Here is a 13,079-nt window from a genome sequence, read left to right as displayed (position 1 = left end):
CCTCCCTACTCCGCCCCCTCTGCTCCACCCCCCTACTCTGTCCCCTCCCTACTGTGCCCCCCTCCTACTCTGCCCCTCCCCTCTACTCTGCCCCTCCTCCCACTCACTTAGCTGCCATCCACCTCTACAGCACCTAACCTACAGCTCTCTCCTTATAACATTACTACAACCCAATTGCTATTTAAAACCCCCAATCCTGCGTCCTTCTAGTTCACAGTGGGCTCAAAAAATTCCATCTCGCCTTCTATTGCGGTCTCTTCACACTTCTTTTTCGTCTTCCACTCCATTTACCACCCCAACTCTCCCCTCCAATTCTTATTTTTACACCAATCTTGAAAAACATTGCTATAAAACCTCCACGATGCATTATGGGACCCTTTTACGCAGATCACGCATTTAAACCCTTCAAAACTCTACTCTTGCAGCTCACGTTCAGTTCAACAAAATGCAACTTCCTTTCTTTTTCTTACGCTTTCACTTTTAGCCCTTTTACACTCTTTTTCCCATAACGACTCTCCCCTACCATTCTTCTCTTTACATAAAGCTTTCAATCCTTTCTACAAACCCTCCTCCGTACGTTCCACAAATGTGCTCGCAAAAACCACATTTCAAACGATTAAACCACACGAACAAAGACAAACCGAATTTATTCACATCTCTCTCAACTCCAAAAATACACCTTGCGCTACTTTAACCCGAACCCTACTTTAAACGCTCGTTTCTCACCACGCTCCCACAATGCATTGCACACCCCTTACGCCGATTTTTTTAAACATTGCTCTTCACATACAGACTCCGGACCGCGCTTGGGATGGCGCTAATTAATACAAAAGGAACCAGAACTGTAAACCCTAAAGAACACAAACCCACATGCTATTTATACCCATCGCTGTGACCTCAAAGAATGCACCTTACAGAGCTTTAAATACCTCACTTCCAAATCACCGTCCCGTAATTCAGTGACAACTTCTTAGATTTTTTTAAACATTTCTTTTCAAATAAGAATTCAAACGCACAATTACGAGGGCACAAATAAGTAAACCCTAACGAACAAAAACCCACATGCAATTTACTCAAATCAAAGCCACCTACAAGATTTCAGTTTTCAGTCATTTAAATACCGCACCTCCGCAATGCCCTTTAACAATGCAACACGGACCCCTTTTCCTTTCAAAACCTTTCAAATTTTCAAAAACCTTTCCCAGGAGAGGTAAAACACTCAAACGCTCCCCCTTCACTTGATTCGTACAAAGAGGTGCACCTCCCCAACGGAACCCTAGACACTCTTAACCTCTTCTCTCTTTTGCTTAAGCAAGGAAAGGAACAAAAACCACCTCTGGCACGGCACAGTCCCTTCATTAGTACCTCGAAGGCTTCCCCGCGTAGAACTCAACCCCCCCCCAGCCCCCGCACGAGAACGACCCCAACTTCCTTTCGCATGGGAACCTGAAGTCGAAACACCCCTCAAGCGGCATTTCTCTCACTTTCCGCAGCACCGCCTCCTCCCGAATTTTTTTAAAGCCCATTGGTTGAATTCAATCCACTGCCCGATACGCCCCCCAATTAACTGGGCCGTCTGGTGACGTAGAGCCCCTCACCTAGCGCGTTTCGTATATAAACTAAACGGGGGTGGGGTTTGCTGGCTGGCCGCTGTGTCGTCAACCTGAGGAGACCGGCGGCGGCGGTGGCGGCGGCTGCTGCTCTTCCTGCTTCTTCTTCGCTTGCTCCACAAGTTCGTTTCGGATTCCAGGTAGCCAAGCCTGACCAAGAAGGCCTTTTTCTTCAGATCAACGTTCAAAGTTTGTTGGGGGGGGTGATAAATTGGGTGTTCAGCGGGGCGGGGGGTGTTTCCATCTGACGAGCCCCTAGAAAAGGTTTGATCCACCTTGGCAGCCTTTTCTACACAAAGTCAAGTCGTTTATTACCTTCCTTTTTAGTTGCCTGCGGTTGTTTGGAAATCTAGGCTCTCTCTGATAAAACTTATAGTCGGGGACCTGTGTTACTCTACTGCAATCCCCCCCCCCCCCCGAGGGTCTCATCTACTGTCTGCCAGCCCGACCCCATCAAATAGCCAAACAACCTCTTTTTAATGGATCTTGTGCTGTCCAGAGGTTTCGGCTCAGTAATTTCAAGGACTTAATGGTTTCCTCTGTGTTGCACAGACTATTAAGCTGCAGCTTCGTTCAAAATATTTCCTCTTCCATGATGACAGGCTGCTAGAATGACTCGACCGCAAAATGAAATGAACCTGCAACAAAATGAATATGTATTTCTGAATAAAAATAGTGCTGCCTAAAAATACTGTCCTCCTATTTTGGCTTCTCGGATGAAACATCAGGCACTGGTCAATCTTAGTTTTCTTCAACTGGGGTGTCCAAATCTACTAAATAAATCGGGAACTTGGAATTTCTAATTTGGCCATTGTAAGTGTGTGTGCGTTAAAAAAAAAAAACACCAGACAAAACAACGACTTATGCAACATTGGGTTTATTTCAGGGAATCGAATGTTGCCTAAGGAATGTTCTTTCCCCCCAAAACCTCTTTCAGTGGGTGTGACAAAAACAAAACAAAACAAAAAAAAGAAGACATTCCCAAAAAGGAAAATAAAGCAGTGGGTTTGTCTCTTCTAGGCATGTACTTAATAAACAAAAACTGGCAGCCACCCCTGCCTGTGTGTTCTGGGTGGAAAAATTGTATGCAAGAAACAACGCCTAGGTTTCAAAGTGAATGATACCAATTTTCATCCAACAGCAGAATGTTTAATACAATGCTCTTGTTTAATTCAATGTTACTCCTCTCGGTGGGTATTTGAACCCAGGCTTGCTGATTTATTAACGTGCTCTCTCTACTACAGCAAACGGGGTATTTTTGTTAACAATAATCATGATAGGAATAACGATGTTATACAATTTTTGGAATTAATGAATGATTTTAACTTTTAAATATTGTCTTTTAATGCTGTGAGTCCCCTTGGGTCCTGTTTTTAGCAGGAAAACAGGGTAGAAAAATGTCAAATGAATAAAATCTACACCGTAGTCTAAGTTGCAGGGCTATTTGTCAGGTTCTCTAGATGAAGCGCATTTGTAGGAAGCGATCCGGTGAGACTAAATATTTTACTTTGCCTTAACTGGAGCATCGGAGACACGAGGAGGAGGCGCTTGCAGCTTCATGGAACCACTGAAACTTCTTCTATGAACGTGTGGAAGAGGAGCTTCCGTTTTCTCTATTAGTATTAGTGTTCTTATGCTTTATTTTCTTGTTCCCTGCCAAAAGAGAAAGAAACAAAATGCAAAGGAATGCTTTTCATGTTAATGTGCTTCTTAACATTGATACGGCAAGCTTAGTTTTTTCTTTATTGGATGACAGGATGAAGGAAATCCCTTTGTGGGCTTTTCTTCAAGGATGCTTTGGTGTCTCTTCCTATATAGAGGAAGGTGTAAGCGTTCTATAGCTGTCTTTTCGGCAGGGGAGTTGGTGCACGAGATTTAATTCTGTATTTTTCTTTATAGGATGACGGGATGAAGGAAATCCCTTCATAGACTTTCCTTCAGAGGCTATCCAAAACAGACAGGATACACTCTGCAAGTACTCACTCATCTTCACTTGGAGACAGTTGCTCATCATACATGAGAGTGGTCGTGAGACCAGATAGGCGGGATATAAAATAAATAAATACACCCCTACCTCTAGCCTTGGATCAGCGTTGCTTCTGAAAGAGCCCAGGATTCTGGCCTTCCGTGGGGGTGGGGTGCGGGATAATCGTATACGGGCAGTGTATCATAAGGAGCCACTGTAGGCTCAAGAAGTACCCATTATTGTAGCTTAGTAATCAATCTAGATTGGCTAACACAGTGGTTCTTAACCTTTGTTACTCAGGTGTTTTTGAACTGCAACTCCCAGAAACCTCAGCCACCAGAGCTGATGGTGAAGGCTTCTGGGAGTTGCAGTACAAAAACATCCGAGTAACAAAGGTTAAGAACCAGTGGGCTAACAGGCTCCATGTGGTCCCGTCGATGGAAAGTGTCACGACGCTTCCGCAGGACTCAAACGCGGCGGCCGGATTGCGGACTATGGGTCGTCATACTGATCGCGCCGCCCCTGTATTACGGCAGCTCCGCAGGCTGCCGATTGTTTCGGGGCTCAATTTAAACAGCTGGTTTTGACCTATAAAGCCCTTTCTCTTCAGGCAAATCTTCCCGGACTGTCTGGCTACCTAAGTGTGGTTTTTAGGTGGATTTTCATACATTATACCTATGACTGGATGTTTAGTACTACTTGTGTTTTGCTTTATTCAGATTGATTTTAGTTTGTTTATAACATTCATATATTGTTTTTACCTTTAATATAATGTTTGGTTGATGTAAGGTGCCTCTCTGTATTCATTGGTCCTAAATTCAAATATGGCCTTTTAATGATGTAAACCACTGTTGGATAGTCCTTGTTTCTTCTTTAACTATTGTCTTTTAACAATGTAAGTGGCCTCTTTAAGGAGAAAGGGGGGCTAAAAGTATTTTAGATAAAATGAATAAATAAATAATAGTGTCTTGGAAACCTGAGTTTCAGGATATTTTTTCCCACCTCTGCCGCTGGCTGTCAACTTTGTGCGACATCCTCTCGGTAAATGAACGTGACCTTACTCTGTTGGCGTTACCCTGCATCACCACCCGTTGCTGCCTATTTACCGCTAGTTTGTCACAGACGTTCAAATATTATTTTTTTCTAACTTTGATTGAAGGAAAATGGAGAAAACTGCAGTTCCATATGGAACCTCCATCCTTATGAGAGCCACGTGGCGCACTGGTTGGAGCAAATGAACTATGAAACTCTGCGATCTCATGGACACAACGACACCTGCTTAAGAGGGGAAAAATACAGTTATTCCAAATGACAAGTACAAGTGCCTGTAAAAAGGGGGAGAAAACCAGGGGGCAGCGGGTGGAATTAAAATCAGTAGAAATGAGCCACAACCCAAGGTGCCCTTGATGCTGGGAAGAAAAAGATGGCTCCCTCGCCTCTCCAGGGTGAAATAATAAAATCGCAACACAAACAAAAAGCCCAGAGTGGCCTTGGCTGCCAGATGGGCATTATATAAATCAAATAAATATATAATTAAATAAGTAATTAAATTAAAATATATAAAAGAAGGAAGCATGAAGAACTTCAAGTCATTTAATGTGAGGGCCACAACTACCAGGATGAGTCCTGCCCTGCATTTCCCATGGGGTTTGGAAGCAGAAGGAGGGAGGGAGGGAGGGAGGGACCGAAATCCATCCAGACCCGCTTTAATCCTTTCCTTCAGGGCCAGCCTCATGGGGAGGAGACCAACCGTTACTCTGCACATGCCCAGAGACTTGGTGACTTTTCCCACCTTCGATCAGATTCATCTCCTAAAGGACTACAAAGCCCATCATGGGGTGGGGGAGAAGGGTCCCAGCAGTCACCCCACCCTCCCCCACGGCCCTCCTTACCCAGCCGCCGTCCCCGGTCGGAGCGGGGCAGCGTTCAGCGCAGGCTGGGTCTGCCACCGGCCTTGCAGCCGGAAGAGCCTCTGGGTGCCGCAGAGGCAGGCCGGACAAATAATGGGGAGACACGGTGGGGAAGGAAAAGCGTGACGCACCGGCCTTTAGCGTCCCAGCGTCGCCATGGCAACGCGACAGGAAGGGGCGGGCCCGGAGGACCTGCTCTCCGAGTGCAAAGGGCTAGAAGGTCCCCATGGCGACTTGCAGGAAGAGGCGGGCCCTGAGGACCTGCCCTCTGATTTCCATTGGCTGGGAGCGGCTCCATGGCGATGCGACAGGAAGAGGCCGGACCAGAGGACCTGCCCTGTGAGTTCTGAAGGCTGGAACGTCAGCATGAAAGGCCCTCTGAGTCCAAGCGTGCTAGACGGTGACTCTACTCCCTTGGCCGGCCACTTCTCGTCTCCCTCTGCTGGCAGCCTCATGCCGGAGGACCCTAGCTATTTCAACCCCCCCCCAGGCTTCCCGGCTGGGGGAATTAAAAGCGCAGCTCCTAAACGGCTCCTGCTCCATGGTGGGGGGGGGGGGCATATCCTGAGAGGGACCGAGGAGGAGGAGGAGGAGGAGGAGGAGGAGGTGGAGGAAGAAAAGGAAGGGCGCCTCGCTCTCCCAGGGACTGGGGAGGAGGAAACCTCCTCGTGTCTTTTTTCCCTGGTTCGTCTCCCAACGTTCAAGAGGACGACTGCAATTCAATGAACTTTCGGTGCTTGTCTATTTCACCTGCTTTTTATTAGTAACCCCCCTCCCCTTTTCTCCTTTATCAGCCACTTGTAAAGGTGGTTTTAGATATCTGTAATTTCTCATTTGAACTAAGCGTCCTTTCTTTAAATTAAAATATTTGTGTGCCTTAATAAGATTACTGCATGAAACGGTAATAAATAAATATAGTTATAAATGATTATTATTGTTGCAGTTATTGTTATTGTTCTTCTTATTATTATTATTGCTTTTTGCCCTACTGTCCACGCTGTAACAGGTGGCAATTTATTTCTTTATTTCTTTATTCTATTTATACCCCGCCTATCTGGTCATTTCGACCACTCTAGGCGGCTGTTTAATTGGTACACTGTTTAATCGGAAAGCTACCAGATGTCTGCGCCTGGATCTTCTTTACCGTTGTCCACGCCCCGTAGCTGTGGGTCTTTATGATGGCAATTTTAATTGTATTTTAATCGTATTTGAATTGTATTTTAATCATTTTATATTTTATTGTATTGAATTTTAATTGTTGTAAGCCGCCCAGAGACCTTTGGGTAGAGTGGGAGGCATATAAATAAATAAATAAATAAATAAATAAATAAATAAATAAATAAATAAATAAATAAAATAAAATAAAATAAAATAAAATAAAATAAAATAAAATAAAATAAAATAAAATAAAATAAAATAAAATAAAATAAGAGAAGAAACTCATGGTCCCAAAGCCGTTTCCTGAAGTCTAAAAAGTAACACTCGCGCTCACACAAAAGAGAATGCAGGTGGGGGGGGAATGAGAATTTTAAACTTTTATTGGCAACCCTTTTGCATATTCACCATTACCCATTACCCATGCAAGTTCAGATGTAAAACCGGCCGGCGATGAACGTATTTAAAGAAGACACTTTACTAGGATATTAAGAAACAGATGATTCCAATCCCCCTCCCCACCCTGCCTTGGTGGGCCCTTTCACTGTATTTTTTTGAGATTTAGAGAAGGGAGTGGGATCCTATAGTGCCACGACCGAGAGCGTAAGGGGGTCTGCCTCTCTTACAGATGGGCTGAGACTCATGGGAAGAATGCAGGGAAACGTGGGTGCGTTTGTTTTAAAGAACCCTAATAATGGATGACAGACTCCTCTGAAGCACTGCCGCCTGAGCTCTTCGAATAAATACAACAAAGGCAGAAAGCTGTCTGCTGGCAGCCTGAACAGGGAAAAAGAAAAGGCCTCCTCTGCCTGCCAGATCACGGCGTAGGGCGAGAGGGTCCTCCAACCTTCCTTCGGCCCTGCTCCGCCCCCCCCCCCGTGCGCGCTGGAGGAGACAAGAACAATAAAAGCCAGAAGAAGAGTAATAATAAAATAATAACTTACATGAAACACAAAGAAGACCGTCACGGCACTCAGCCCCGAACTGCACTTTCTCTCGTCCTTGGCGGGAAAGAAGGGGAGATGGAAGTCCTCAGGAATCTCCACCTCGGGACTCGAACCCGAGCTGGGAGGGAGACTGGAGACAGCTCGCCATGTCCTGCAGGCGTAAAGGGCCGAGAGACATACGCACCTGTACACACATCTGCCTTAATCCTTTTTTGTTTTGGACCGGCCATCCTAACGGCAAGTTTGAAAACTGCAACTCTGTGCATGCCCAGGGGCGTTAAAATTACCCAGAGCGGTTTTTTAAATCGTTATTTCACACCTTTCTTCTCTGTTAACAACTACAAGGGCCGTCACGGGGCAGAGGGGCTCGTGACAGACCCACATGGTATGCCTACCATCCCGCCGGCCCCCTGCACACTTACCCGCCGACCTTTCTGGATCCGGTCGTTCCTCGAGGTTGCAAGGTGGCGCAAATGAACGATGAAGCTCTGCATCCGCGTGAACGAGCTCACTGAAAGAACGACACCTGGTTCGGAAGGGAAAATCCAGTTATTCCAAATGACAAGTACAAGCGGCTGTGAAAAGGGGGAGAAAAGCGGGACCAGGGGGTGGAGTTAAAAGCAGTAGACATCAGCCGCAAACCCAGGTCCCCTTGATGGTGGGAAGAAAAAGACAGCTCCCTCTCCTCTCCAGGGTGGATTAATAAACTCACAACGCAAATAAACTGGCCAGAGAGGCCTTCGCTGACAGATGGGCGCCATATAAATCACATAAATCAATAAGTAAATAAATAAATAAATAAATAACACACACAAGCACACATAAATACAGACATGCATGCACGCATACTTACATACATACATAAAAAATAAATCAAAGAAACAACCATGAAGAACTTCAAATAATTTAATGCAGTGAAAAGTGTGGGAGACGACTGCAAGGCCGCAACGCAATCGCAACGCAAACAAACGGGCCAGAGAGGCCTTGGCTGCCAGATGGGTGCTATATAAATTGCAGAACAAATAAATAAACAAACAAACCAACAAACCAACACATGCATCAATACATACATGCGTGCATACTTACATACATAAAAAATAAATAAAAGAAACAACCATGAAACACTTCAAATATTTTAATGCAGTGAAAAGTGAGGGAGACGAGTACAAGGCCGAGTCCCGCCCTGAATTTCCTATGGGGTTTGGAGGCAGAGGGAGGGAGCGAAATCCACCCAGACCCCCTTTAATCCTTTCCTTAAGGGCCAGCCTCATGGGGAGGAGACCAACTGTAACTCTGCCCATGCCCCGAAACTTGAAAAATCCTGAAGACCGCCTTTCCCACCTTGGATCAGATTCATCTCCTGAAGGACTACAAAGCCCATCATGGGTTCCTTGCAGCCGGAACAGCCTTTGGGTGCCGCAGGGGCAGGCCGGACAAATAATGGGGAGACACCGTGGGGAAGGAAAAGCGCGACGCACCGGCCTTTAGCGTCCCAGCGTCGCCATGGCAACGCGACAGGAAGGGGCGGGCCCGGAGGACCTGCTCTCCGAGTGCAAAGGGCTAGAAGGTCCCCATGGCGACCTGCAGGAAGAGGCGGGCCCTGAAGACCTGCCCTGTGAGTTCGGAAGGCTAGAACGTCAGCATGAAAGGCCCTCTGAGTCCAAGCGTGCTAGACGGTGCCACTACTCCCTTGGCCGGCCACTTCTCGGCTCCCTCTGCTGGCAGCCTCATGCCGGAGGACCCTAGCCATTTCAAACACCCCCCCAGGCTTCCCGGCTGTGGGAATTAAAAGCTCGGCTCCTAAACGGCTCCTGCTCCATGGCGGGGGGGGGTGGTCATATCCTGAGAGGGACCGAGGAGGAGGAGGAGGAGGACGAGGTGGAGGTGGAGGAAGAAAAGGAAGGGCGCCTCGCTCTCCCAGGGACTGGGGAGGAGGAAACCTCCTCGTGTCTTTTTTTCCTGATTCGTCTCCCAACGTTCAAGAGGACGACTGCAATTCAATGAACTTTCGGTGCTTGTCTATTTCACCTGCTTTTTATTAGTAACCCCCCCTCCCCTTTTCTCCTTTATCAGCCACTTGTAAAGGTGGTTTTAGATATCTGTAATTTCTCATTTGAACTAAGTGTCCATTCTTTAAATTAAAATATTTGTGTGCCGTAATAAGATTACTGCATGAAACGGTAATAAATAAATATAGTTATAAATGATTATTATTGTTGCAGTTATTGTTATTGTTCTTATTATTATTATTATTGCTTTTTGCCCTACTGTCCACGCTGTAACAGGTGGCAATTTATTTCTTTATTTCTTTATTCTATTTATACCCCACCTATCTGGTCATTTCAACCACTCTAGGCGGCTGTTTAATTGGTACACTGTTTAACTGGAAAGCTACCAGATGTCTGCGCCTGGATCTTCTTTACCGTTGTCCACGTCCCGTAGCTGTGGGTCTTTATGATGGCAATTTTAATTGTATTTTAATCGCATTTTAATTGTATTTTAATCATTTTATATTGTATTGTATTGAATTTTAATTGTTGTAAGCCGCCCAGAGACCTTTGGGTAGAGTGGGAGGCATATTGAATAAATAAATAAATAAATAAATAAATAAATAAATAAATAAATAAATAAATAAATAAATAAAATAAAATAAAATAAAATAAAATAAAATAAAATAAAATAAAATAAAATAAAATAAGAGAAGAAACTCATGGTCCCAAAGCCGTTTCCTGAAGTCTAAAATGTAACACACGCGCTCACACAAAAGAGAATGCAGGTGGGGGGGGAATGAGAATTTTCAGGTTTTATTGGCAACCCCTTTGCATATTCACCGCCTGAACAGGGAAAAAGAAAAGGCCTCCTCTGCCTGCCAGATCACGGAGTAGGGCGAGAGGGTCCTCCAACCTTCCTTCGGCCCTGCTCCCCCCCCCCGTGCACGCTGGAGGAGACAAGAACAATAAAAGCCAGAAGAGGAGTAATAATAAAATAATAACTTACATGAAACACAAAGAAGACGGTCACGGCACTCAGCCCCGAACTGCACTTTCTCTCGTCCTTGGCGGGAAAGAAGGGGAGATGGAAGTCCTCTGGAATCTCCACCTCGGGACTCGAACCCGAGCTGGGAGGGAGACTGGAGACAGCTCGCCATGTCCTGCAGGCGTAAAGGGACGAGAGACATACGCACCTGTACACACATCTGCCTTAATCCTTTTTTGTTTTGAACCGGCCATCCTAACGGCAAGTTTAAAAACTGCAACTCTGTGCATGCCCAGGGGCGTTAAAATTACCCAGAAAGGTTATTTCACACCTTTCTTCTCTGTTAACAACTACAAGGGCCGTCACGGGGCAGAGGGGCTCGTGAGAGACCCACATGGTATGCCTACCATCCCGCCGGCCCCCTGCACACTTACCCGCCGACCTTTCTGGATCCGGTCGTTCCTCGAGGTTGCAGGGTGGCGCAAATGAACGATGAAGCTCTGCATCCGCGTGAACGAGCTCACTGAAAGAACGACACCTGGTTCGGAAGGGAAAATCCAGTTATTCCAAATGACAAGTACAAGCGGCTGTGAAAAGGGGGAGAAAAGCGGGACCAGGGGGTGGAGTTAAAAGCAGTAGACATCAGCCGCAAACCCAGGTCCCCTTGATGGTGGGAAGAAAAAGACAGCTCCCTCTCCTCTCCAGGGTGGATTAATAAACTCACAACGCAAATAAACTGGCCAGAGAGGCCTTCGCTGACAGATGGGCGCCATATAAATCACATAAATCAATAAGTAAATAAATAAATAAATAAATAACACACACAAGCACACATAAATACAGACATGCATGCACGCATACTTACATACATACATAAAAAATAAATCAAAGAAACAACCATGAAGAACTTCAAATAATTTAATGCAGTGAAAAGTGTGGGAGACGACTGCAAGGCCGCAACGCAATCGCAACGCAAACAAACGGGCCAGAGAGGCCTTGGCTGCCAGATGGGTGCTATATAAATTGCAGAACAAATAAATAAACAAACAAACCAACAAACCAACACATGCATCAATACATACATGCGTGCATACTTACATACATAAAAAATAAATAAAAGAAACAACCATGAAACACTTCAAATATTTTAATGCAGTGAAAAGTGAGGGAGACGAGTACAAGGCCGAGTCCCGCCCTGAATTTCCTATGGGGTTTGGAGGCAGAGGGAGGGAGCGAAATCCACCCAGACCCCCTTTAATCCTTTCCTTAAGGGCCAGCCTCATGGGGAGGAGACCAACTGTAACTCTGCCCATGCCCCGAAACTTGAAAAATCCTGAAGACCGCCTTTCCCACCTTGGATCAGATTCATCTCCTGAAGGACTACAAAGCCCATCATGGGTTGGGGGAGAAGGGTCCCAGCAGTCACCCCACCCTCCCCCACGGGCCTCCTTACCCAGCCGCCGTCCCCGGTAGGAGCGGGGCAGCGTCCACCGCAGGCCGGGCCTGCCACCGGCCTTGCAGCCGGAACAGCCTTTGGGTGCCGCAGGGGCAGGCCGGACAAATAATGGGGAGACACCGTGGGGAAGGAAAAGCGCGACGCACCGGCCTTTAGCGTCCCAGCGTCGCCATGGCAACGCGACAGGAAGGGGCGGGCCCGGAGGACCTGCTCTCCGAGTGCAAAGGGCTAGAAGGTCCCCATGGCGACCTGCAGGAAGAGGCGGGCCCTGAAGACCTGCCCTGTGAGTTCGGAAGGCTAGAACGTCAGCATGAAAGGCCCTCTGAGTCCAAGCGTGCTAGACGGTGCCACTACTCCCTTGGCCGGCCACTTCTCGGCTCCCTCTGCTGGCAGCCTCATGCCGGAGGACCCTAGCCATTTCAAACACCCCCCCCCAGGCTTCCCGGCTGTGGGAATTAAAAGCTCGGCTCCTAAACGGCTCCTGCTCCATGGGGGGGGGTCATATCCTGAGAGGGACCGAGGAGGAGGAGGAGGAGGACGAGGTGGAGGTGGAGGAAGAAAAGGAAGGGCGCCTCGCTCTCCCAGGGACTGGGGAGGAGGAAACCTCCTCGTGTCTTTTTTTCCTGATTCGTCTCCCAACGTTCAAGAGGACGACTGCAATTCAATGAACTTTCGGTGCTTGTCTATTTCACCTGCTTTTTATTAGTAACCCCCCTCCCCTTTTCTCCTTTATCAGCCACTTGTAAAGGTGGTTTTAGATATCTGTAATTTCTCATTTGAACTAAGTGTCCATTCTTTAAATTAAAATATTTGTGTGCCTTAATAAGATTACTGCATGAAACGGTAATAAATAAATATAGTTATAAATGATTATTATTGTTGCAGTTATTGTTATTGTTCTTCTTATTATTATTATTGCTTTTTGCCCTACTGTCCACGCTGTAACAGGTGGCAATTTATTTCTTTATTTCTTTATTCTATTTATACCCCACCTATCTGGTCATTTCAACCACTCTAGGCGGCTGTTTAATTGGTACACTGTTTAACTGGAAAGCTACC

General features: G+C 46.3%; 1 long non-coding RNA gene across 2 annotated transcripts; it reads right to left on the bottom strand.

Moving 5' to 3' along the window:
• Window positions 1-2,468: 2,468 nt before the first annotated feature.
• Window positions 2,469-8,136, bottom strand: LOC144584110 (uncharacterized). 2 transcript variants are annotated; one of them, XR_013538170.1, is made up of 3 exons: window positions 8,011-8,136; window positions 7,586-7,739; window positions 2,469-4,851 (listed from the first exon to the last, which is right to left on the bottom strand). It is a non-coding gene; the product is annotated as an uncharacterized LOC144584110 (long non-coding RNA). The 2 variants fall into 2 exon arrangements; XR_013538169.1 differs by lacking the exon at window positions 8,011-8,136 and having other exon boundaries at window positions 7,586-8,000.
• Between the last annotated feature and the right edge of the window lie 4,943 nt (window positions 8,137-13,079).

This window comes from Pogona vitticeps, chromosome 8 (genome assembly GCF_051106095.1).
Source record: "Pogona vitticeps strain Pit_001003342236 chromosome 8, PviZW2.1, whole genome shotgun sequence".
NCBI classification, from domain to species: domain Eukaryota; kingdom Metazoa; phylum Chordata; class Lepidosauria; order Squamata; family Agamidae; genus Pogona; species Pogona vitticeps.
This window is presented reverse-complemented; position numbering and strand designations above follow the sequence as displayed.